Source organism: Podarcis erhardii (genome assembly GCF_964252035.2).
Source record: "Podarcis erhardii genome assembly, chromosome: 2".
In the NCBI taxonomy this organism is placed as follows: Eukaryota; Metazoa; Chordata; class Lepidosauria; order Squamata; family Lacertidae; genus Podarcis; species Podarcis erhardii.
In genome coordinates, this window is record NC_138498.1 from 20553860 (window position 1) to 20581170 (window position 27311).

The 27311-nt window shown below is 45.6% G+C and overlaps 1 protein-coding gene across 4 annotated transcripts in view; it reads left to right on the top strand.

The window, feature by feature from the left end:
• The window catches only part of RAB11FIP4 (RAB11 family interacting protein 4), a 206285-nt gene that overhangs the window by 158945 nt on the left and 20029 nt on the right, over positions 1-27311 (top strand). Inside the window, exon 1 of one of the 4 annotated variants that reach the window (XM_081849668.1) lies at positions 3727-3883. The exons of the other annotated variants lie outside the window; for them this stretch is intronic. The gene's annotated coding sequence lies outside the window, so the exon portion shown is untranslated. Of the gene's footprint in view, positions 1-3726; positions 3884-27311 lie in introns of those variants that run through there. 4 annotated transcript variants of the gene reach the window in all.

Genomic DNA, 27311 nt, shown 5'->3' on the forward strand with positions numbered 1-27311 from the left:
GTGTGGACTGGTGCAGGGAGGAAGAAGGGAAATGTCAGTTAGCCGTGAAACATGCATGAGAAACAGTTTCTAGTTACGTTATTGCTTTGGCATACTATTTCATTCTTTATTGAAAAACGCTAACCACCATCATCAGTAAGAGAAGTTAGTGCAGGTTTTTCTGCCTTATTGCAGGATTGAGAATGCAGATGGGGCTCATTCCCTAGAGGGATGGGTAATGCAGAGGCCCAAGTTGAGATGGAAACAGCAGCTAGAATGCAGGTCTTTAGAGCAGAGCTTTCCAAACTGTGTGTCACTACACATTAGTGTGTCGGCTGCAGTGTATAGGTGTGTCACACAAACTTTATCCATGCTCCTCCCAGGGCTGGAAAGGGATTACCGTATTTTTCGCTCCATAAGACGCACCTGACCATAAGACGCACCTAGTTTTTAGAGGAGGAAAACAAGAAGAAGAAAAATTCTGAACGAAACAGTGGATGTGTGATTTTTGTGGTTCATGCTATGGCCACAGACATGTGATTTGATGGTGAGTTTGGGGTAGCTCAATGCAAAAATCCTGAGAATCCTGAGAATCCATGTGGATTCGTGCTTTGTAACCACATTTTTGCGCCATTGCGGCCCCACAAAACAGTGGATGCGTGATTTTTTGGGGTGCAGGCTGTAGCCATGGACATGCTATGTAATCTGATGGTTAATTTGGGGTGACCCAATGCAAAAATCCTGAGGATCCATGGGCTTTTACCTCCCCCCTCCCAGGCAGCCTCCTTTATCGCTAGCAAAAATCCTGAGGATCCATGGGCTTTTACCTCCCCCCTCCCAGGCAGCCTCCTTTATCGCTAGCCTCCCTTATCTGCCTCCTGATCGCTTGCCGACCAGCTGCTCTGCGGCTTCGTTTCAACACCCACTTCCCTCTTTCTAAAAAAAAAAAAAAGCACGATCTGCTTTTTGCCCCTGGGCAATTTGGTTCCAGGGACCACGCATTTGCTCCATAAGACACAAAGACATTTCCCCTTACTTTTCAGGAGGAAAAAAGTGTGTCTTATGGAGCAAAAGAATACGTATTTTAACCTCCGATTTTCTAGTAAAACTGAATTACTGCGTCACGAAATGATGCACATCCAAAAAGTGTGCCACCAACATGAAAAGTTTGGGAAGCTCTGCCTTAGAGAACGGAGAATGCCTATCCATGTAAAGCCATGGTGGAGTTGTTTTCAGGTGGAAACCCGAAAATTCAGTTTCTAAAGGAGATCGCACCTTGGCAGCAGGGAATGTTACACCTGCGTTGAGAAAATACACAGAGACTGCTGCACATAGCATGATATACTGTACAAACCTCCTTTTTTAATATGGTGTCTTACTAGTCCACTGTTCCAGACACCAGAAAGGGGGACCTTCAAAAGGAAGTTGGAAGTCTTACTATTATGCCTGCATAGGAAAATGAGCATGCTCACTGCTTACATGGCCATAACGCTCTGCATGCAGAATCTGGATTCCTTATTGCAGTACAGGAGCTTATTGGATTGTTTTCTCTGCCTAGGGTTGCATTCCACTACATTCATCTATGTATGGGCAACGGATCTGGACTTCAAAGTCCATCCGTCCTAAATGTGTCACTGGAAAAAGTGGCATTGGGGATTTTTTTTGGGGGGGAGGCACTTTGTTTTAAAGTATTGTAAGTGTGCATGGAATCACAGCTGAAATTTCTTCCTTCATATCCTTAAGTAACTTTAATTATGCTATCTGCTGATTCCTACTAAATACTTCTCCGGGGGGGGGGGGGGTGTTATGTACTTTTCTCTGTATCCTGCAGAGAATATTGTAGCAATAGGAGAAATAGAATATTGATTTCCCTGTCTTACGAAGCATTTTATTTTTGTTTTAATCTTACTCTCTCCAGTACAGTGGTACCTCAGGTTACAGATGCTTCAGGTTACAGGCACTTCAGGTTACAGACTCTGCTAATCCAGAAATAGTACCTCGGATTAAGAACTTTGCTTCAGGATGAGAACAGAAATTGCGCGGTGGCAGCGGGAGGCCCCATTAGCTAAAGTGGTGCTTCAGGTTAAGAACAGTTTCAGGTTAAGAACAGACCTCCAGAACAAATTAAGTTTTTAACCTGTGGTACCACTGTACAGGCATGTCATTTGGGGGGAGGGGGAGAGATGGGGACAGCTTTATAAATCAGACCATTGGTCCATCTATTTCAACACTCTCTATTTACACTGACTGGCAGCCGCTCTTGAGGAATTGAGGAATTTCCCGGTCCTACCTGCAAATGCTGGGCATTGCACCTAGGAGCTGGCTTCTGCAAACCCGCAGGCTCACAACAAACATACAAGTGCGCGCACACACATATATGAATTGTAGTGTTGGAAGGGACCCAGAGGGTCATCTAGTCCAAACCCCAGCAATGCAGGAATCTTGCCCAAAGCCACCCCTGGGTGGGCTCAAAGCACCAAGGGGTCTTTCTCCCTCCCCTCCCCCCAATAAAATATTTGAGAGGGGCAGGGCTTCCAAAGTTGATGGGCACTGCCATTCAAACGGTGCGTGTGCACCATGTCATGTGCACAGTTATGCAGGGGTGCGACTTTTATTCCAAGTTGGCACCCAGCCCAGATCATAGCTGTCAACTTTTCCCTTTTCTCATGAGGAATCCTATTCGGAATAAGGGAATTTCCCTTTTAAAAAAGGAAAACGTTGACAGCTATGGGCCAGATGGTTTCTGACGTTAATAACAGCTGGGTGAAGGCAATCCCTTAAGTGTTGCAAACTCCTAGCACTCTCTCTCTCTGTGTGTGTGTGTGTGTACCTGCAACACAAACTGAAAGGATTGGTAACAAGCACGACCCTAAGCCCATTTGCTCAGAAGCATGTTCCACTGAGGCCAACTGGGTTCGTATGCTCGAATGCGGGAACTTCACCCCCAATGAAACTCAAGTTTCCGCAACGGGCGTAGTTTCTTGCTCTTTGCAGCGAGCCACGCATTCCCAACCACAGCCCCCACCCACCCCGCATCATCCCCATTGCTTGCATGCCACAGACCCCTGATGGAAGCTTTGCTAGCGGCTACCTCTAAAAGGTCGGTATAGTTAAAGCTATGGTTTTCCCAGTAGTGATGTATGGAAGCGAGAGCTGGACCATAAAGAAGGCTGATCGCCGAAGAATTGATGCTTTTGAATTATGGTGCTGGAGGAGACTCTAGAGAGTCCCATGGACTGCAAGAAGACCAAACCTCTCCATTTTGAAGGAAATCAGCCCTGAGTGCTCACTGGAAGGACAGATCGTGAAGCTGAGGCTCCAATACTTTGGCCACCTCATGAGAAGAGAAGACTCCCTGGAAAAGACCCTGATGCTGGGAAAGATGGAGGGCACAAGGAGAAGGGGACGACAGAGGACGAGATGGTGGGACAGTGTTCTCGAAGCTACCAGCATGAGTTTGACCAAACTGCGGGAGGCAGTGGAGGACAGAGGTGCCTGGCGTGCTCTGGTCCATGGGGTCACTAAGCGTCGGATACGACTAATCGACTAAACAACAACAAACTCTAAAAACTCTTGGCGCCGCCCACTTTCCCTTTTGGAATCTTCGCGCCCCCGCCCCGTTTTGATGCCGCCGAAAGGATACAATGAGGGGGCCGGGGCGCTTAGCAACAGCCTGCGGGGGGGGGGGTGGAGGCGTGGCTTCCGCGCTAACTGCCAACTGTTGCCCAAGGTGGGAGGCGGAGGGTTTGGCTGGCTCCTGAGCGCGGGGTGAGCGAGCGGCGAAGGAGGAGGAGCAGGAGAGAGGCCGGTCTGGCTCTCTCGCCCAGCTACGGCCGACGGGCTCCTTCCTCTTCCCGGCGGCTGGGGGGAGCGCAGGCATCGCCTGGATCCGCCGCTGAGCCAGGTAAGGGGAAAGGATGGAGGGGGAAGGAAGGAAATGAATTGGACGCTGCTGCGAAGAGACGCTGGACGGAAAGAAAGGAGCGGGGACTGGGGGGGGGGGGTTCTTTCCTTGCAAAGTTTTTTTTTGGGGGGGTCTAACAATTGCGGGGGGAGGGCTCTGCTTTCTTTGCAAGGGGGAACCCCCTTATGAAGCCTGGGGTGCGTCTCCAGTCCGGTTGGCCACTGCTTGGGGAATCAGTTGGCTTTAAGCAATCTGCTTCTTCCTAATGTCACCCCTCCTCTCCCCCCCCCCCCGCGCAACCCCTTTTTCTTCTCCACGGAAGGGAGAAGTGGGCGATCGGCGGAATCGCTTCCTTGCCCGCCCCCCCCCCTCTCTCCTTCTTCAACCCTCGTTCCTCCCCGGGAACCTCGAGATACCATCAAAGCGAAATTCTAGCAGGAGAGAGAGAGAGATTTCTTTGTTAGGTCTGGCAACGTCTACTTCTTTTTTTCCCTTCTTCTTTTTTTTGCACTCTAGCGCGGGGTGGGAGCCCGTCCACTGCAGCAAGCAGGCAAGTAGATTATCCATATAATTCCCGCAGATTTCACGTTGTTTTTATTTTTAGGTCCTGGGAGAACGGGCAAGGCTGGCTGGCTCGCTCCTCGGAGGAAGGGCAGTCGGGAGGCGGCGTGGGTGGGCGCTGGAGGGCGCCGGATCCATGACCTTTCCAGGTTGCGCGTTGCGGTGCGCGGGGCTGCTGCTGTTCCGCCGGATTCCCTGGGAAAGGACCAGAGGCAGGATCGAGGCGTACCCGGCGCATCAGCCTAGCCAGCTTGGTGCATTATGTTCTCTTGTCTCCCTCCCCCCCCCCCTCCACGAATGTCGGGCTTGTGAGAGCCGCAAGCCTGGATCCAGCGTCAGTGCTCTCTGTAAGATTTTGTCTTGGGGACCGATTCTGACGCAGGGAATCGGGAAATGAAAAATCAGATCGCTGGCTTCCTGTGATGCGCCTTTGATTACGCAAGCGTCTTACTGCCCAGTTTTGAGGAGATCTACGAATCGGTGTGCCGCACCGAAAAGCACAGATGAGGCTATAAGCAACGTGGTGGCCTCCGGAGGTTGCTGGGACTACAAATCCCATCATCCCTGCCCGTCCACCATTCTGTCCGGGGTTGATGGGAGTTGGGAGTCCAGGCAACATCTGGTTACCATGCAATGTGGCTAGATAGCTCAGTTGGTGGAACATGAGACTCAGGTTTGCGGGTTTGGGCAAAAGACTCCTGCATTGCTACGGGTTGGACTAGATGACCCTTGTGGTCCCTTCCAGCTCAACAATTCTATGATCTGTGGGCAGGTAGTTGAGTTCAGGATGTTATGTTTTGTTGCTGCCAGTGGTTACATTTGTGCTCGGCATCCTGCAATGCGTTCCCAAGGAGTGTTTTGTTGATTAAGTCTTTCCCAATGAAAAATGAAAGACGTCTTGTTTGCATGTTTAGTGGCAATCTGGATAGTTGCCAGAGAGACCCCAGTAGTTTCTTCTACGTCACGGTAAATCATTTCTGTTGCAATACACACACAAAAACCCTCCATAAATTCCTGACTCATTTGCATGTCACAGCAGCTCTGAGATAGACAGAGAGCAACATCACTAGGGATTCCCCCATGAATCTGGGTCGCCAAACTCAACACGGTAGCCCAGTATATTCCAGTGGTTTTTAATGGTGGATCTGCATCTTCATATCATGATGGAAGTGGTTTCTCATGGCTCCTTTGAGCAGAGAAATCTTTTGACTCCCAAAATGTGCCAACTAAGCATGAAAGTGGATGGCAACCTCAGGACAGCTAAGTAAGATTGAAGTACTGCACAAACAAGCAAGGTGTGAAATTGTATTTGCTGCGCTTATTCCCAAAACATCTGTTTCTGCAAGCTGAGGACTGCAATATTTTACCATCATGTTTGCCATTTGGCTGATCCGGCCAGGTCTGTGTTTTGCAGTTGCCGCCATATGGGTATTCTTGAGAAGGCAGAGTTTCTCAGCAATTCTATATGCTTCCACTTAGAAGGGTTTTGTTTTTGTTTTTTTTGCTAGTAGCGGAGAGAATCTGAAAAGTCTGGCCAACTTGTGGTTGAGCACTTTTTCGTGACTGCTCCTAAAAATGGAAAGTTTGATTCATTGTTGGCCATTTGTTTTATAATTTTCTGATATATTATGCCTTTACATTTTTTTAGGAAGTGGTGGTTTATAAATATTTGCAAAAAAATAAAGTTATAAGAAGCTGCTATGCTGAGTTGAGCTAGTGGCTGCAACTGCCTGTTGGGCATGTTCAGTGCATCTCTGCTGTTCACTAAACTGTCCCAGCACAAAAAAGTGTTAGATGCCTTTAGCTCTTCTTCTGTATAATCTACAGGTGCTGCCAGTAGACATTTGCTGTCTTAAAACAATGTTGGCATGGCGTACGTGGGGTAGACTAGTTTGGAATAGGTTTTTTAATTGTACTTGAGGGTACCCCCTGGATTCCTTGAGAGGTTGGGATTCCCCAGTAGGAAGATAAGTGATGGCAGACATGCTTCTTTGAAGAAACCAACATTCAACCATTCTTGATCTTCCTGTCTAGTGTCCTGCCACTGGGTATGCCCCAAGGAATTAAAACTATATTCCCCATGGGCAATGTCCAAAATTAGCCAGGCACATTTTGTGACTGGTGCAACCAGTCTGGTAAGTTTCGCCATTTCTGCCTATTCCCTATGTTTTTGTATCCATCCTTCCTTTGCTGGGCCTGTTTTAATGTGTTGTCAACCGCTTTGAGATTTTTTTCCTTTAAAATATAAAGTGGCGTAGAAATGGAAATGAACTTCATTAGGAGGAAATGGCTTCTAGACATTATGTGGTGGCAACTGTAACAAAGGTTTAAGGAGGTATTTGGCAATTAGCTTATATATCCAAGTTTCTAACACTGCCCATGGGTGATGATGAGAGCAAGGGGGAGAGGTGAAGTTTAACCACAGAGCCTAGGACTTGCCAATCAGAAGGTTGGCGGTTCGAATCCCCGCGACGGGGTGAGCTCCCGTTGTTCGGTCCCTGCTCCTGCCAACCTAGCAGTTCGAAAGCACGTCAAAAGTGCAAGTAGATAAATAGGTACCGCTCCAGTGGGAAGGTAAACGGCGTTTCCATGCGCTGCTCTGGTTTGCCAGAAGCGGCTTAGTCATGCTGGCCACATGACCCGGAAGCTGTACGCCAGCTCCCTCGGCCAATAAAGCGAGATGAGTGCCGCAACCTCAGAGTCGTCCGCGGCTGGACCTAATGGTCAGGGGTCCCTTTACCTTTACTTGCTTCAGCTAACACAGCCTGGTGCCTTCCAGGTGTTGTTAGACTACAGTTCCCCATAATGCCTGCCAGCATGATCAATGGTCTGCGATAAGGTGAATTATAGTCCACCAAAACTTGGAAGGCACCAGGTTGGGGAAAGCTGAGCAAGACTGTCCCCTGCCCATCTCAGGACAGCCAGCCACCAGCAGGCAGAAGTGTACACCAACTTGCCTCTCACTAACCCCTACCCAAAAAACAACCCCAAAGACCTTCCATTACTACTAACTGCCCTGTTGCAAGGAAAATCTGATGCTGACTCATATGGTTGTTTTCCTTTAGAGTGTGTTGTTCCTTTATCTATTGCATTTTGTGTATGTTGTAAGTCACTAGTCAACAAGCAGGACATAAATCTAATTGATCAAGCCCATCAGAGGTGACCAGCATTTGTATCGGCAGCCAGGTTGCTCCTCTGGTCCCAGAATCCTCTGTGTTGTGCAGGGATCCCTTGCATGCAACTCAATAGGAAATGGATTCCCCGAAACGAAGAGGGTTGAAGAATCGTTGGTGAACGAAAGTTTATCTGTTGCTGCTCAGATACCTTGGGAACTTTCTGGCAGTTGTTAGACGTTAACCCGTGTCTGTGGTTCAGCTTCCTGTTGCACTTGTAATTCAAATGAAACACATCTCAGATTGAGCGTTGAAATGAGACGCTTTTGTTCCCCCGTCCTCCTCTCCCTTTTTTTGGTGGAAATATCACATTTCGCGAGAGGCTGCGGGAGTGTTATGTTTCTGCTCTTTTCCTTCTTTTTGCAAAAAACCTGGGCCTATTGTTCAAAGTGGAATTGCAGTAAATTCCCTTAGGGAAGCTCAAGAGGCATGATTTGTTTTGGTTTGGGGTTTTTGCTTGCTTGTACCACTGTTGCTCATATTTGGGATCTAGAAATAATAACTGTCGCTCACAGTCTGCCGGATCAGATTGGCTCACCATGACCGCGGTGAGTTTTTACCTTCTCTAGTGACATATGCCGTGCCTTCCCCCCCCCCCTAAAAAATGTTTAGGGGTACTCTCATTTTGATTCAAGAAAATCACCATTCGGGGAAAATCAAATCGGGAAAAATAAATACAGTAAACGGACAAAAGTGCAAATATTTGCAAAATGTTTAGGGGTATGCGTCCCCCCAGAAAAAGAGCACTGGACACATGCCATAGCTTTATTGCTTTACCAGCCATCCCAGAACCTATGGCTGATGCATGTTATAGTCTAAAACATCAGGAGGGCACCAAGTTTAGGGAAGCCTGGTTTTAACCACCCAGATCTATTTTACTTCTACATGTGTTTCTTGTTTTATAGACATGTGCCTTGGGCAACTCACTTAAACTTGCCCACTAGGCTATGTTCAAGGAAGCTGCCTCCAACATGGGCATGAAAATACTTTCAATTCCCATCTCCACAGGCTTTTTACATGCCAATACAGTGCTCAATTCTTCCCATCCATAGCTAAGATGCAATCAGAGCAACAAGGAATAAATGATTACTGGAGGGTGGAACATACCTCCTTGTATGTGTTGAACTGCTTTTGCCTTTCCTGGTGGGTTGAGTGGAGACTGTGAGGATGTTTTGTTGGCAGTTTGAATCCCTGCAATGGGGTGAGCTCCTGTTGCTCTGTCTCAGCTCCTGCCAACCTAGCAGTTTGAAAGCACACCAGTGCAAGTAGATAAATAGGTACCACTGTGGCAGGAAGGTGAATGGTGTTTTCATGTGCTCTGGTTTCTGTCACGGTGTTCTGTTGTGCCAGAAGCGGTTTAGTCATGCTGGCCACATGACCCGGAAGGCTGTCTGTGGACTAACGCTGGCTCCCTTGGCTTGAAAATGAGATGAGCTCCGCAACCCCACAGTTGTCTTTGACTGGACTTAACTGTCTGGGGTCCTTTCCCTTTAGACACTTTAAACTACATCATCCATGCTTGCCAAACATGGATCATACAAATGGCACAGGGACCAGATTAGGAGCAGAATCTATTTCTGGCAGGTGGGTTTCATAGAGTTAAGATGCAGAATGGACCTGAGGTTCTTTACCATTGTCAGGGTTTTAGGGAGAGAGGAGACAGAGAGCGAGGGCGAGGAGGAAGAGGACGACAACGAGCCGAGGTTGTCCCAAAGTCCGTCTAGCGAATCAGAGGATTCCCAGAAGGGAGCCCCCCTGGTCAGGCCAAGGGGCAATAGAGAGGGAAGCAGTCAGAAAGAGGGGAACGAAGAGGGAATCCCCAGTGGGAGTGGCAAAGCGGGACCAGCTCCCCCGTCGGAAAGGAGTGGAGGGGGGGGAGTTGCCAGTGTGTCAGAAAGAGCAGGACAGGAAGGAGGAAGGGGGAGGAGTTCGGAGCAAGACGTCCTGCCTGAAAGGGAGGAGTGTAGTACCGAGAGCAGCGTAACTGTAGAAAGGAAGGTCAGAGGCAACGTACGCGCGCCAAGTTCAAATATAGAGGCGCGCGGAAATGAGGAGAGCTCTGAGGAGGAGCCTGGTGCCAAAGCACGAAGGAGGGGGGAGCAGGCGGGAGAAGACTCAGCCTCTGGGGAGTCCCGGAAAGAGGGAAGACAGGGGGGCAGGAAGACCCTGCGGAAAAGGAAAGAGAGGAAAAGGTGGAGCAGTACAAGCCTCTTAAATTGGTGCAGGGGAGGGACGGACTCAGAGGGGACTTCTAACATCTAAGGGTAACAGATGCGGAGCCACGGAGTTGGGATGTAATGGCTACAATGATCTTCAATAAATCCTTTTGTACATAACTTGGACTGGACTTTGGTCTCTTGTGAGCTGGGACCTCGGGTGGCTCTGACAACCATGTTTCTCCAGTATGCTGTATTTTGACCCTCCTTGTTTCGTTCAAACTATGCCCTGCATAGGTGTCTTCTGGCCTAAATAAAACAGTAGAAATAATTCACAGAGCTTTTTAAAAAAATCTCAATCATAGCAGCAGCATTCACCCACAATGCTCACTTTGCAGTTATAGCTTTCATTCTCTCTGCAAAGCTTTAAGGCCAGAACAGCTCTGAGCCTCTGGAACAGCTATGGTCAAGGACCTGTTCTCCACTATGCAGTTGTACCTTGGATCTCAAACGCCTTGGCTCCCAAACGATTGAAACCCAAAAGTGAGTGTTCCGGTTTTTGAACGATTTTCGGAAGCCAAACATCCGGTGTGGCTTCCGACTGGCTGCAGGAGCATCCTTCAGCCAATCGGAAGCCGCGTCTTGGTTTTTGAACAGTTCAGGAAGTCGAATGGACTCCCAGAACACATTCTGTTCAAGAACCAAGGTATGACTGTAGATGTCTTTCTTTGCTATAGCATGGACACCTGGAGGAGGCTTGCTGTGGAGAACATTGCCCACAACTGGGCTCGTATGGGAGCTGGCTTTCTCTGAAGCATGTTGGTCCCAAGTCATAAAGAGCTTTCAAAGCAAGAACCAGCCCTTAGAATTGAAGCCGGAAGGCTGGCTCATAACTAATGTCTACAAGAAAGAGTGGATATGTTCTGTCTCTCCCGAGAGGTGGGCAGCCAGATTCTAATAGACTCTATGTAGTCAGATCATGCCTGGTTGCTGCAGTGAGTTTGAAAATTCATGGCATAAATCCAGTAGATGTTGCTTGTTCCTTAGTCAGCTGGCTAGTTGAGCTAATTATTAATCTGAGGTCAGACCTGGGAGGTCAGTTGAACTGCAGATATTTCTCTGACTGCTTCAGTCTTTCCCCTTATGTGATCTTTCCTGTATATCTGCTCTTACAGTCATGACAGATCAAATTAGATGTGAGGGTGGCAACCTATGTTTGGAAAGATTTCTGCCCGAATCATGTATAGTGGGATCTGATTCTTCACATGCAAATGAGGCACTAGTTGAAGGGAACCAAAACCTTTGACTGCACTTGCTTCCAAGGTCTTCTAGCCCAGCTGTGCTGATTTCTGGCACTGGATCCAGGCTTGGAGAAAAAGTTTGAGCAGCAGAGACCACAGAGAGATAAGATGGAGAAAGGTTGGCTCTCTTTAAATCTGACTCTCCAGTTCACTGCAGTTGTCTTCCGTGGTCACTTATAGCTTAACTGCTGGTGTTACAGCAATGCTGACCCTTGATTCAACATTCACAGTTACTAGAACTATGAGAGATCTGAGAGAAGTATCATAGTGGATACATATTTCAAGAAAGTCCAAAATACTGTGGGACCTCTGGATGCGAACTGGATCCGTTCCGGAGCCCCCTTCGCATCCTGAGTAGAACGTAACACACGACTGCGCATCTGTGCATGTCACATTTTGCTGCTTCCGCACATGCGTGTGACGTCATTTTGAGCATTTGTGCATGCGCGAGTGGTGAAACCCGGAAGTAACACGCTCCGTTACTGCTGGATCGCCGTGGAGCGCAACCCGAAAATACTTAACCTGAAGCTACTTCAACCCGAGGTATGACTGTAGTGCTAGAACAAGCTTGTGCAAAGTAACAAAAATTCCGAAACAAATCTTAAAACATTGTATCCCACTTTTGAACAGAGAGAATCTGAGAATCTTGTGGTGAAATGCTATGTAGAGTTCTTGCCCTGTTGTTCGCTGCAATAATTATGCATATTTGGTGCAGACAGAATACTTACCTATGACTAGTTTTAACCGTGGTTTGTTGCCTTGCAGTGCAACCCTAGGCATGTCTACTCAGAAGAAAGCCCCATTGAGTTCAGTGAGACTTATTCACAGGTAAATGTGAATAGTACAAGGTGTGACCGGAATGTTCAGTGAATGGTCACAGAAATTGGACAGCGAGAAATATTTGAACATCCAATCTGCATCAGAAACACACGATATGCTCACAATTGTATACAGAGATGAAGCTGTAACTCAAAAGACAGCGTATGAGTGGTTTAAGCATTTCCATGAAGGGCGGCAAACCATTAAAATTGACCCTCAATCTGGCAGACCATCGACGGGCAGAACAGGGGCAAATGTTGACAGAGTTTGTGAGTTATTGGTGCACAATCGGTGTTTGTCTATCTGAATGATGGCAGAAGAATTGCATATTCCGTGTGAAATCGTTACTGAGGTTACTGAGTTGTCCCAGCCTCCATATTCTCCCGATCTAGTCCCATCAGATTTCTTCCTTTTTTCAAAACTGAAATCTGCACCGAAAGGGCACAGATTTCCCAACATTTCACACGTCTAAGCTGCTGTGACGAGGGAACTGAAAGTACGAAAAGAGGACTTCTCCCGAAGTTTCCAATAGTTCTACGGACATTGTCAATGGTGCATTGTATCAGAGGGGGCCTACTTTGAAGGCCTGCAGGTCTTCCCAGTAGTGATGTATGGAAGTGAGAGCTGGACCATAAAGAAGGCTGATCACTGAAGAATTGATGCTTTTGAATTACGGTGCTGGAGGAGACTCTTGAGAGTCCCATGGACTGCAAGATCAAACCTCTCCATTTTGAAGGAAATCAGCCCTGAGTGCTCACTGGAAGGACAGATCCTGAAGCTGAGGCTCCAATACTTTGGCCACCTCATGAGAAGAGAAGACCCCCTGGAAAAGACCCTGACGTTGGGAAAGATGGAGGGCACAAGGAGAAGGGGACGACAGAGGACGAGATGGTTGGATAGTGTTCTCGAAGCTACCAGCATGAGTTTGACCAAACTGTGGGAGGCAGTGGAAGACAGGAGTGCCTGGCGTGCTCTGGTCCATGGGGTCACGAAGAGCCAGACACGACTAAACGACTAAACAACAACAACAAGGCCTGTATGTTCGAATATTTCTTGTTGTCCTATTTCTGTGACCATTCACACATTGTATATTGCAGCTTCAATCCTGATTAGGACCCCCAATTTGCAGTGCAATATGAACTTTGAAAACTGCCTTCCCCCAAGTCGGACCCATAGTCATCAAGCTCAGTATTGTCTACACCACAGTCTCCCACAACTCCTACCTGGAGATGCTGAAGGTTGAACCTTGGAGCTTCTGCTAGCAAGGCAGATGCTCTGCCACTGAGCCACAAATCATGTTGCACTTTTGCTGTGGTGACCCTGCTCGCCAGAAGTCATGTCCAGGAAGGCAGCACTCAGTAATACTACTGTGGCGATCACACATGGCCCCTGGACGTTTGACAGTCTATTGACCCTGTGCCACCACTGTGATTGCTTTCTTCGCTGCCACCAACCCATTTCTCCTCACGGGTAATCATGGAGTCCAGACAGTTGTTAACATTAACAAATAATCAAGTTTATTGACAGGCATGAACAAGCTTATGGTTTCAGTTAATTTTTCTTAGCAGTTTCTTAATCCTAGTTCCGTAACTGTTCTATGCGTTCCTAACAACTTCAAACTGATTATTCCAACAATCTGACTCCACCTAACAATTCCTCTCCCTCCCTCACCACACAACTCGACCAACCCACAGACTTAACCTCCCTCTTCCTTCTTCAACTCCCAACTCTCAACTGACCTTCACACAGCTTCACTCTCACTCTAACTCCTCCTATCAGTTTCCACTGGCCAATCACATCACACTCATTTTTAACCCTTTCCTTATGACCCACATAGGAGGCAAACGCCACAACTACCTTCTTGTCACATTGCAACCAAAGAATCTGGTGAGACAGAGAAACCCTGAACCATGGTTAATGCCAACCATGGTTTGGTCAAATCATTTCAAACCATGGTTTTCTATCCTGCTTTGCAGCCAGTCTTTAGCTGTGGCTTAGCTACTGTGACCTGTTTTAGCCACACTTAAAGGAAACAATCCATGGCTAAGCATTATGTCTCTACAGGGGCAGAGTAGTAGATACACTCAGTGAAGTTTCCTCCCATTGCAACTTCCTGGCGTGTGATTGCCATGTATTCTTAACCATACAGTACAAGTCACAAGATGTGGCCTCACTGGAAAGCATGCATTGGATTTCAGAGCAGTTGCATGTGTTACCACTATCAATTGTAGCAAATCCAACCAGTTGTATGGTTTCAAGTTGCTCACAACTAGGCACCAGGTGTCACGAATCTTTTGCATGTGCTTTCTGTTTTCTTTCTGTTTGTGCCCTGAACTATTCAAGATATCTATTTATTTGCTCTGTCTGTTTGTTGTGGCGCAAAGAGAGCTCCTGTTTCCTGACCAGCTATAATCTTCTTTGTTTAGCTGTAATGTTTTCTTTATGTTTTTTCGTTTGAGAGCAGAGGACAAAATGCATTGCTCTTTCTCACAGCAACAGAAATGTGCTATAATGTTAAATTGCCCATTCATTCATCGTGCTAATTAGCAGCTAAATTAACTGGTGAAATTGACTCCCCACCCCACCCATTTTCTGAATAACAATGCACAGTCCTGACTCCCGATAGAATATTGACTCAGTTACATAATTTGACATGGGTCACTGCTGAGCTAAGTATGATCTAAACAGTATTCTGTCCCAACATTGAGCCATCTTTAGCTGTCTGGCTGTTTTAAATTTGGAAATGACAGCCTTTGTTTTGAAAAGGATAGCCTTGTTCTGCTCTGGTATTAAGGGAAGCCTCTAGCAATTGGTCGCGCAGAAGTGCAGCATGGCAGACTGCTAAAGTTTGGCAGTGTGAGAGCTATTTGCAGAAAACTTCATGTGTTTGGTAAGCGCAAGACAAATTTAAGGCATCCCTTAAAAAAATAAATCACAACAGTAACTAAGACTGCAGCCCCACAGTCAACAGGGGAAGCCGCATGGAACTCTGTGGAGCTTGCTACTGAGCTTTTACAAATTAATTAAATTTATTAGTTGCATGTTACCTGAAGGTTTCAAAGTGATCTATAGCAATACACACATAATACCATAAGGCAGGCATGTCCAACTCCCAAGAGACTGAGATCTACTGCCACTATTAAAAAAAAACTGGCAGTAATCTACCACTTTGGATTCACCAAAGTTGTTGAGCTTTTATTGGGGAGCCAGAGTTGTTGAGATTCTCTTGGGGAGCTTCCAGTCAGTTTGACTGACCGGTTACTGCACCACAGCCTTAAACTTTATTTTTAAAGCCTCTTTCCGATGCATATTCTCTTTATCTCAAAGAGTTAAAAGGATGTCGGTGAAAAGTTGTTGGGGTAACTAATTCCTCCTGTCCTGCACTCCTGATCATGAAGCGCTGGAAACATTGAGTGTGGATCATTACTAAGCAAATCATCTGAAAGCAGCAAGACTTCCCAAGAGAGGATATGTGTTTTAGGAAAGCTTTTAATGCTGAAATACATATTCTAGGCTGAACAGTGTGGCAGATCAAGACAGAAGTGTGGGAAGCTTTGCCATCAAGTTATCTAATTTCTTCTGCTTATAATAAACCATCCTCTTTGAACATATGACCTTTTATCTTATCACATTTTGGAAACACCCGCCGGTCTCTTTTGGTTTTTAAGCTGGAGCCTCTGTTAGTCAGAGTTCTCCTATTTAGCAGAGAACTTCTCTTTCATTTTTAGTCTTGTTTCAATTGGCACTCCTTCCCTTTTAACCTGGAGGGTCCCCTCCTCCCTGCTAACATGCTTTTGTCGATTTCCACACTTATCTGTGGTGTCACAAGAAAGACAAAAAAACCAAGGCTTTTACAAGCATGAACTTGAAGCTTGTAAATGAGATGTTAATTGTTTCCCTGCCTTGGGAACTTGCGAGTGGGTTAATTGTGTTACATTTTAAGGCTCCTCTGAGCATTGGCAACCCATCTTTCTGCAATATCCTTTGTGCGGAGGCAGAAAAATATCCCAGATAATTTGTATCTCCTTAAAGGCAGCTATCTTGGTTTTAAAAACAGAGGATGAAATTTGTTGATCGTATGAATGATCGTGTAGTGTTGTACCGTTGGATATGTGGTGCCTTGACTGCCATCTGCAAGGGCCTCTTTTCCTTGAAAATGTGCCACCCCAAAAGTGCCCTGTTTTTTTCATTAGGTGAACAGAGGGTTCATAGAATGAGTGAGAGTGAGAGCTGCTTCAGCTGCCTAAAGAGTCCATGAAGTATTAACTTAAAAAACAGGCATGTTGCTGTAGTTCCAGGGGCACATAAAGACTTGAGCTTGCATGCTGTTCCCTTGTCCATCTGCTTTTTCTTTCAATGGTACCTCGGGTTACAGATGCTTCAGGTTACAGACTCCGCTAGCCCAGAAATAGTACCTCGGGTTAAGAACTTTGCTTCAGGATGAGAACAGAAATCATGCAGCAGCAGCAGCAGCAGGAGGCCCCATTAGCTAAAGTGGTACCTCAGGTTAAGAACCGTTTCAGGTTAAGAACGGACCTCCAGAACAAATTAAGTTCTTAACCCGAGGTACCACTGTATGCTAATGGCTTTAGAACCCCCCCCCCCCCAATGGGATACATGCTAGAACATATAAGTGTATGACAAGTTCGAAGCAAGGTGGGTGGTATTGCACCTGTAAAATAGGCATAGTTGGCAGCAGGGCCGGATTTAGGTTTAATGAGGCCCTAAGCTACTGAAGGTAATGGGGCCCTTTATATGTCCAGCTGTCCGTTGTCAACAACAAATTGTCACTGTTTTTTTGTGTTGAATATATGCTATATGGTAATTTATGGACCTAATAGGTATCTAAAGCCATTTGCACATGCAGAATGTAGGCACCCTATATATAGAAATGAGCAAACCGGAGATATTTTAGGGAGCAGGCTAGCAGGCGGGGCCCATTACTTACATCATAGGAGCCTACACAACACAAAACAAAACACTGTTGCTGTATGTAGATTTTATTTTATTTGTTTTTTATCTTATATTTTGGAAATGTACATCCAGTTGTTGTTTTTTTTCCTTTTTGGGCCCCCCAGGAGAGTGGGGCCCTAAGCTATAGCTTGTTTAGCTTATACAGTGGTACTTTGGGTTACAGATGCTTCAGGATACAGACGCTTCAGGTTACAGACTCTGCTAACCCAGAAATAGTACCTCGGGTTAAGAACTTTGCTTCAGGATGAGAACAGAAATCGTGCAGTGGCAGCGGGAGGCCCCATTAGCTAAAGTGGTTCCTCAGGTTAAGAACCGTTTCAGGTTAAGAACGGACCTCCAGAACGAATTAAGTTCTTAACCCGAGGTACCACTGTACATAAATCCGGCAGGTGAGCGCCAGCGTTCAGTACAATGGGGTGGGTCCATTGTTAGAAGCCCAGATATATAAGCTAGGCACCAAATGGCTACTTGAACCAGAGTTACAGTCACCAAAATGGTATGCTTAGTTGCCATTTTGGGGCCAGTTGTATTTTTCAGCAGGACTTTGGGTTCCTGAAATTCATTCTGGTTGTGCAGATGAAATATAACGGATAGAATTTGACAGGATGTTTTAAGCTAGGGTGTGAAAACACAGTGCGGATCCAAGGATTCCCCAGGCATGTACCTCCAGATGGTGGAGAAGTGAGGCACCATCCTGGCACCAGGGAATCTTCACTTGGTTGCAAGTAGCCGATAGTCTGGTGAATTTCAAACCCTGGGTGGGCAACCTCGTTGGATGTTTCCCTCATCTCTCTTTCAAAGCAACTAGCCGGTTCAGCTGACTATGTAGCTGAAGAGTAACAACACAAGGCTCTCCGCATAAATTGTTTTAAGCATCAACAACATTGTTAGTGGCCAAATGGTTTCTCTGTCTCACTGCCACACTGGCATTACAATGGCCGCCAAACGTCTCGCCAATTATTTCAATGTTCCAGCTGTATCCATGTTCCATCTGCCCTCCCAAGATAATCAGGGTGGTAAAGGTAAAGGGACCCCTGGCCATTACGTTCAGTCGTGACCGACTCTGGGGTTGCGGCGCTCATCTTGCTTTATTGGCCAAGGGAGCCGGAGTCCAGCTTCCGGGTCATGTGGCCAGCATGACTAAGCCGCTTCTGGCGAACCAGAGCAGCGCACGGAAATACTATTCACCTTCCCGCCGGAGTGGTACCTATTTATCTACTTGCACTCTGATGTGCTTTCGAACTGCTAGGTTGGCAGGAGCAGGGACCGAGCAACGGGAGCTCACCCCCTCGCGGGGATTCAAACCGACGACCTGTGGTTTAACCCACAGCGCCACCCGCGTCCCTAATCAGGGTGGTACATATATATGTGTGTGTGTGTGTGTGTGTATATATGATAGACTGAGAGGCAACAACTCAGTTCATGCTCAACACCAAACTGTGGTTTTGGGGTTAATCCACTTGCCTGCACATGGGTCACACTGAATGTCTTTGGTGGAAAAGCAACTTGCCCATGGCCATCTAGGAGATCTGCGCTCTCCCATTTTTAACAACACAGCCAGCCCCAGTTTAGATTAGGGACGTAGACTGTGAAAGGGGAATAGCTCCTTCTCATTCCTATGTACCGCTTCCCCAGTTACCAGGAATTTTTTTTTTTTTTTTGCCACGTGAAAAAACAAAACTGTAACTTTATGGCTAAGCATAATCTTGAACACAGGTACATGCTCAATATTTTGTCCATTACAACACACTGTCATTGCTGTGATCCCATTGCTAAGCTTCCTTTCCTTTCTGCCTTTTAGTGTCTGGTCCACTTGGCCATAAAACAAGTGATCAAGGCTCTCCATCTGCTATGTTCCTTCCACAAGCTGATGTGTTGTAAATCTGTATCCACTTCTTCAACCTTGAGGCTTCTCAAAAATGCACTTCCTCAAAGTGCTTCAGCTTAATGCTGGTTGGAGCCAAGATCTTGTATAGCACCAAACTCACTACCTTGGAGCAAATGTCATAGACATTTTTAGAATTCAGCAAATACCGAAAATCTCTTTCCCCCTGACTCCTTGTCCAAATCCTATCCCCCTCTGTGCATTAGTTCTCATTGACCGTTGATGCCTATGAATGTTCCCAAGTCCTGGGAACGTAGGTTAACTTGGTGTGTGTTCTTTTTAATCTCTCCTTGCTCTACTGTTGCCTCATTTTCTGGGCTACAAGCTTTCATACTTTTTCTGGTTGCCTCTGTCTGTCTCTCAATCCAGTACCCCCCTTCGCTTCCCCTAGGGATGAGCTCACTTCTGCCACTGTTTCCTCCTTTGCTATAGTGCAAATACTACCCCAAACTTGATACCGGTAAGGCTTGATCTCCCTGAAATCAGGGATATTTTAGGATGACATTTCTGCCACAGTGGTAAGATTTGTTCTGTGCCATGGTGATGGTTGTTTTCCAGCACTTAGGGTGCTTTTTCCATGGCTGTTACTAAGGTTACTTCTGCCGCATTCTGGAAGGAAAAATCCAACAGGTTTGGCGTAGGTGTTAAAGCATGTTAAGTGTGAGTTATTGTGTTTACGATTCAAAGAAGATATACCAGGGGTGAAATTTTAGGCAGGGAAGAAGACTGGTTGGTGCCCTTCATTGTGTTTTGTGTCTGCATGTGATCAATACACAAGATGTAACCGGCTGTACTTTTGAATAAATAAGGTATAATATTCATTGTGTCAAACTATAGATTTCAATGGAAGTCTCATAAAGTTCAACGAGAAAAGCAGAAGACCCAGTGGATCAGCTCATTCTCTAGTCAGTTCATGCATAAGGTCCATACATGTATAAGTATCTATTCCACCTGTCTGTTCATAGAGTCCAATAATCCACACGAAGAGTTGTTACAGTTCCACAGAATCTAAGACAAGGATTTCCAGAATATTAGCCTTGTTTCGCCAGCCTAGGCTTCATCATTATAACAGGCTCTAGGTAATGCAAATAAACTATTATCTTGTAATATTACACATGGTATATACAATTATTTAGGGTTTTTTATATTAATTTTGCTGTAAAAATGTGTGAGATTACGATATTGTATTTATTCGCATTACCTAGAGCCTGTTCTACTGATGAAGCCTAGGATGGCGAAACAAGGCTAATATTCCGGTGATAACGCCTCTTGCTTGCCTGAAGCAAGTGTTTGTTGTGTGTGTGGATGCCTTTTCAATGGCTGGAATGTACAGTGATAAGTGTTGCATCCATTGCCCCACCTACTTTTGCCTCTGGCCCCGCCTACCACTACTAGCATGTGACTCTTGGGTTGAGAGACGTGCATGGTGACTTATTTCCAAATATATATCCAGGTATGAAGGTTTTTGTTTTCTTGTAAGATCAAGGATTGGAACATAAAGGATCAGGTGGAAAATAGCACTAGGGACATGGGTGGTGCTGTGGTCTAAACCACTGAGCCTTGGGCTTGCCGATCAGAAGGTCAGCGGTTCGAATCCCCGCAACAGGGTGAGCTCCCATTGCTCCTGCCCACCTAGCAATTCAAAAGCACTTCAAGTGCAAGTAGATAAATAGGTACCACTCCGGCGGGAAGGTAAACGGCATTTCTGTGTGCTGCTCTGGTTTGCCAGAAGTGGCTTAGTCATGTTGGCCACATGACCCAGAAGCTGTCTGCGGACAAATGCCGGCTCCCTCGGCCTATAGAGCGAGATGAGTGCCGCAACCCCAGAGTCATCCGCAACTGGACCTAATGGTTAGGGGTACCTTTACCTTTACCTTTATGGCAGATCAGCAAGCCAGTTTGCAAAATATTTTCTCCTTTTCTTCACTTGAAGTATCACCGTTTTAGTGAATATCAATCCCATTTTCAGCAACCTGATAAAAATGTTGTAAGGTGCTTTTGTCTTTTCTTTTCACCTCAGGGAACAGGAGTATTTCATTACTTTCTCTTATTTTCAGGGACTTGGCGTTAGCGCTGTCCTGATTATTGTCTTCTGGGAGGTGCTTTTAACGAGTGTTCAAGTGTGTCAACATACCCTAGAGTTCTCCAGTCTTCACCTCTGTCCCCTGGGTTTTGAGAAATCGCTAATTGGACTGTGTGTGTAAATGCCTCTTGAGTGAATATGTATTTGTAGGCACACAAGATACCTGTGTGTTGATTCCCCTTCACAACAACATCCTATCCAGGCAATAATACCCTACTGAATTCAGGAGTGGTAGCTGTACTATAAATCCAGCCACTTGTGTTGTGGGAACATAACCCCCACGTAAGTTAGGAGTCACCTGTACAAGTAGGACCTGCAACAAAAATGTGGCAAAGTAGAGGAGTCCTCTTGCTTAGGGTTCTATTCACCCCCTTTCCCAGGATACTCCATTCCAACCACCCCCACTCCCCAACAATTTGCATTCTGTGCCCAGTGAACAGTCTCAACCTCGTTGGGTCAGGTTGTTTTGAGGGGGTGTGTGAAATATACTCGGAGACACATAGTGATTTCACGCTCTTTATTTCAGCTCGTAACAGTGAATGAATTTCCCCCCAAACCTCAGGCTTTATATACATTATTTGCACAATGGGTCCTGTGTGATTGGCTGGCTCTGCTTCCCTCCTGAAGCCTGATTGGGCTGCTCCTGCAGGCCAATCAGTTGTTGCATTGTAGGATCCTAGCGACCTAATAGGCTGGCTCTGCTTCCCTCCTGGGTTCTGATTGGGCTACTCCTGCAGGCCAATCAGATAGTTGCATTCTAGGATCCTACCTGCCTATTGTTCTAGGATCCAAGCTCAGTACATAACAGTAGGGTCTCTACCTTTCCTTTTCCCCATTTCTTTGCACTTCTGCAAAGCTTTAGGAAAATACTATCAGTTCTGTGTGTCTTACAGTTGCAGACTCTACAGTTTTCACACTCAGTCCCCCAAAGTAGACTTCAGTCTACAGTCATAAAAGCTCCACTTGTTTTATTTGTGGATGCATGCAGCCTCCATTACGCTCGCAATATTGGTTTTAGGACTATGTGATCAGACTATATTAGTCTTATTGTTGGACTAACCCACTGTAGTCTACTCCGCTTGATGATAGCTCTCCAGGGTCTCAGGTAAAAGGTAAAGGGACCCCTGACCATTAGGTCCAGTCGTGACCGACTCTGGGGTTGTGGCGCTCATCTTGCTTTATTGGCCGAGGGAGCTAGCGTACAGCTTCCGGGTCATGTGGCCAGCATGACTAAGCCGCTTCTGGCGAACCAGAGCAGCGCACGGAAATGCCGTTTACCTTCCTGCCGGAGCGGTACCTATTTATCTACTTGCACCGGTGTGCTTTTGAACTGCTAGGTTGGCAGGAGCAGGGAGCAAGCAACGGGAACTCACCCCGTCGCGGGGATTCAAACCGCTGAGCTTCTGATCAGCAAATCCTAGGCTCTGTGGTTTAACCCACAGCGCCACCCGCGTCCCTAGGGTCTCAGGCATAGATCATATTTTCCATTGTCTGCCTGCCTGGCCCTGTTAACTAGGGGCACCAGGGTCTGAACTTGAGACTGTTTTGCCTAATTGAGCTAAGATCCCACTGGCCATTGTAAGAGAACAAGGGAGGTGTTCATGGTGAGCACCTCTTTTTCTAGAAAAAGAGCACTGATTTGGGTACCTCTTGAATTGCGCTTCTATGTTTAACAGGCTTTTAACAGCAACGGTGCCATAAAAATATTAAAGCTTCCTTCATACATGGATTTACATGTCGCCAGCGCCACTTTAGTGTTGTTGTTTTCTTCTACTGACAATCCTTTGGGGCGCATTCAAAATGAATTCACAGCAAACACTACCAGGTTTTTTGCTAGTAATAATCAGTGCTTTGAATGGGTCCTCTCATGTTAAGCAGCCCGGCACTTCTGCAAACTGACACATTTGAATGACAGGTAGTGTAAATGCAAACATGCCTGCAGCTCCTGGCACTTTTCCATATTCCAGGCCAGTTTTTCTTTGGCTTTTACCTCCCCCCAAAAAACACAGTGGAAACTCGCCAGAGCACAAAGCGCCTTTTCATGCGCTTTCCCCTTTCGCCTTCTGTCCACATCATGTCTCTAGTGCAGGGAGCAGCGAGAGCACAAATGAGTTTATTTTCAGGGGTGCCTCTAGATTATAGCTCTTTAAAGGGACGTCCTTCCCCCCGAATTTCTTTCTTTTTCTTCTGCTCCAGTCTCTGGCCTTGAATAGTGTCAGTGGAGGTTTTCAGCACTTAGCATTACAGTGGTACCTCGGGTTACATACGCTTCAGGTTACACACGCTTCAGGTTACAGACTCCGCTAACCCAGAAATAGTGCTTCAGGTTAAGAACTTTGCTTCAGGATGAGATCAGAAATCGTGCTCCGGCGGTGCGGCAGCAGCGGGAGGCCCCATTAGCTAAAGTGGTGCTTCAGGTTAAGAACAGTTTCAGGTTAAGAACGAACCTCCAGAAGGAATTAAGTACTTAACCTGAGGTACCACTGTATTTGTTCAACTTACAATGTTAGATGTGAACACATGCAGGCAATTCATATAGGTTGGGCTTGCAGTTACCAGGGTTCAACAGCAAGATATACAGTAGACCCTCGGGTTACGTTACTCTCGATTAGCGTGAACTTTGGGTTGTGAAAGTGGCAAACCCAGAAGTATCTTTTTGGGTTTCGCCACTCGTGCATGCGCAGAAGGGCTCTGTGCACCGCGCGCATGTGCAGAAGCGCTGTATCACGCCGCGTGTGTGCGCAGAAGCAGCGCCTCTGGATACGGATTTTTGGGGGTGTGCGCGGATCCCCAGAACGAATAAAATTTGTATCCAGAGGGTCCACTGTACATAGGAGGTGGCCTCCGAAATGCAGTCCTGTTTTTATACAGGGCTGAATTTTGTAATCTAGTAAGTTTTATTGTTTATAGCCAATGACCATCACAATACAGCAGAAGCACACATCACACAACTACAAAACAAAGTACATTACATGCAGGACAAATCTACAATGTCCAAAATTTAGAAACGTTCCTTCTAATTCTGGAATCGGGACAGCTCTTTCTTCACATTTTTAATGATTCTGGGAAACACAGCATAGTAACGTATCTTATCTTATCTCAAATCCATTTCAGTTAACGTACAGTGAGAATTAGCTGCCGTACTTCTATAACACATCATATTACAAAGACAAAGAGATAAATAAATAAAAACCTCACCATAAACAAAATAGAAACAAATAGCATAAAAGAGAGGGAAAGCGTAGTTGATTGCAATTTTAAGAATCTTCTGCTCATTCTACCCATGAGGTAAGATAAGATGACTGCCTCAGGTGGCAAGATCCATAGGGACAGCAGATCCTGATGTAATATTTATTGAGGTCCGGCCCAACCATGAGGCAAGGTGGGGCAACCGTCTCAGATGGCAAAGCTCCACCAGGGCATCAGAGCCTTAGGTCATTCTTTCTTCCCCCTTTGTTCCGAATGTGGATCTTCCCTAGTGGGGAGTGCGGTGCCATTTTGGGGCCTTCCTCAGGTGCCAAAATACCGTATTTTTTGCTCTATAAGACTCACTTTTTCCCTCTTAAACAGTAAGGGGAAATGAAATGTGTGTGTGTCTTATGGAGCGAATGGAGGCTGCGCAGCAATCCCTCTTGCTGTTCTGGCTTCTGGAATTCAGAATATTTTTTTTCTTGTTTTCCTCCTCCAAAAACTAGGTGCGTCTTGTGGTCTGGTGTGTCTTATAGAGCGAAAAATATGGTATTTGGGGCAGTCTTGGTTCTGGGGGCCCAGTGTTCAGATTCCCTCTCATGGTCTGTTTCCCCTTTCTTCTTAGCTGGGGCAATAGGACTTACAGTGGTACCTTGGTTCTCAAACGCCCGGTTCTGAAAAACCCGGAAGTAAGTGTTCCGGTTTGCGAACTTTTTTTGGAAGCCAAACATGCTCCGTTTTGAGTGTTACACTTCTGTTTTGAGTGTTACGCTGAGGTCTGTCTGTTTTTGCTATTTATTTTGCGTTTTTATTTTTGAGGCTCTTTTTGTTTTATTTTTGGGACTGTGTGAAACGCAGTTCAGCTACTGATTGATTGATTGCGTGACTGCAGTACATTGTTTCTTGCTTCCATTTTATGGATCAATGGTCTCGATAGATAGTAAAATTCATGTTAAATTGCTGTTTTAGGGGTTGTTTTTAAAGGTCTGGAATGGATTAATCCATTTGGCATGACTTTCTATGGGAAAGCACGCCTTGGTTTTGGAACGCTTTGGTTTTGGAACGGACTTCCGGAAGGTATTAAGTTTGAGAACCAAGGTACCATTGTATCAAATCCAGTTGAATGTCCCTATTTTCATTGGAGAAATTTTGGATGGTATTGTCATACACAGAGAGAGTTAATTGTGTCCAAGCCTGCTGAAGCACGCTCAACTTTGTGTTCAATTGCGACCTTCAGTTTTGTCACATCTACCAAATATTTGGCACTAAGGTGTGCTTTTATACTGTGACCTCAAACTATCCCTCCTGGAATGAGTTGGAACGAAACCTTACTAGCTTCTGAGAAGTTTTAATAAGCATCCTTGACTCTGGAGATGTTGCTACGTGCCTGGTTGCTAACAGGTCTATTTTAGAGTGACTAATTAAAAATGGTTATTAGCAAAATAAACAGGCCTCGGAATTGGAGTCATTATCAGATGTTCCTACCTCATGTTTTCTCTGTGTGCGTAAGTGACAATGAAATGTGTTTTCTAAAAAAGAAGCCTTACTTAGCCCAGTTTTGTAGAAAGCATCCCCCAAAGGACATGCCAGTTGAAATAAAAGTTTTTGCTGATTTTATTTTCTCCAGAGAAGTCACAATCTGTTAATTTTTATATTAACAGCCAACTTTCTGTTATATATCTCACAGTGTTTTTTACAGATATTAGGAGGCGTTTTTAATTTATTGTTTATTAATTTACAAAGATTTTGTGTGTGTGGGCAGGGGGGAGAACGAATAGTTTTTTGTGTGAAAGGACTGCAAGCTCAGTTCTAGTACAGTGGTACCTCGGGTTACGGACACTTCAGGTTACAGACGCTTCAGGTTACAGACTCTACTAACACAGAAATACTACCTCGGGTTAAGAACTTTGCTTCAGGATGAGAACAGAAATTGTGTGGCGGCGGCGCAGCGGCACCGGGAGGCCCCATTAGCTAAAGTGGTAGCTCAGGTTAAGAACAGTTTAAGGTAAAGAATGAACCTCCAGAATGAATTAAGTTCTTAATCTGAGGTACCACTGTACTGAAAACAAATTCCTGGGCTAAGGTGCACTTAATTCTGTTTTGCACTTTGCCCCGATGGTAGACCTTGAGGTTCTAAGGAGGGGGAACCAAAGTAGACCTCATAAGCTTTGATTCTGCTTACTTCTGCAATAAGGTATCTGCTCCTGCCCAACCTCTCACCACACATCTGTAGTTATCAGCTTTCCACTTCTCCCTCCCTTCAGTATGGCTCCTAGAAAGTCTTGCTGGCTTGAAAGTTTTTTCATGCCTTATGCTAGCAGACACTTCCAATAAAATGTTTATAGACCCTCCAAGTATCCCTATTTTCCAGAGACAGTTCCAGATTTACAGAAGCTGTCCTGGTTTCTGATTTGATCTCAGAATGTCCCACCTTTCCTTAGGGCGTCCCTATTTTCATCGAAAAAAAGTTGGAGGGTATGTGTTTATGTAAAACCATCTCAGTAACTTCCTACAGTCGGCCTACGTTTATGTTGTGGTTTCTTCACTTAGTCTGGAAGTTAACTGTCTTGCAAGGAGGGGATACTGTGTTAAACGACTCTGGTTTTTCAAAGTTTGTCTGATGGTCTCATATTATGAGCAGCCACTCATAGGACTGGGCAAGTCCTGTCACTAGTACAGCAACAAGGTGTTCCATAAGTTTTAAAAGTGCAACCTGTCAATCGGTGTCATTATTATTATGATGATTATTATGATTATTTACACCCCGCCCTCCGCAGCCAAGACCAGGCTCAGGGCAGCTAACACCAGGTATAAAAAAAATTGATTAAAATACAACTTTAAAAAAATATTAAAATACAACATTAAAATGCAGCCTCATTTCATGAAGATGATGGATTTTTCGGAGCTAGCCGAAACTAACCGGAAGAGTCCGCGACCAGAAGGAGGAGGAGTATCAGGAAGAGTGGAATAAATTTAATGATTATTTAGTTAAATTTGTTAAGTTAAACTAACTGAAAATAGCTTGCAGATACTTAATGGGCTTAGGATTTTATCTATGTTAAGTGATGAATTAATATGTTTAATTCCATAAGGTGAAGATTTAAGGATGTTAATGTTTAAGTTAAATTTTATAGAAATTGGGACTTGGAAAACCGTTAAAAGGACATGCAGTGAAATTCAACCAAGGGGAACCGAGGAAGTTACTTAACAAAGTTAATAACTGTAATTCTCAATAAAGCTATGATTTATGTTTGTTTGTTTGTTTTGTTTGTTTGTTTGTTTGTAAT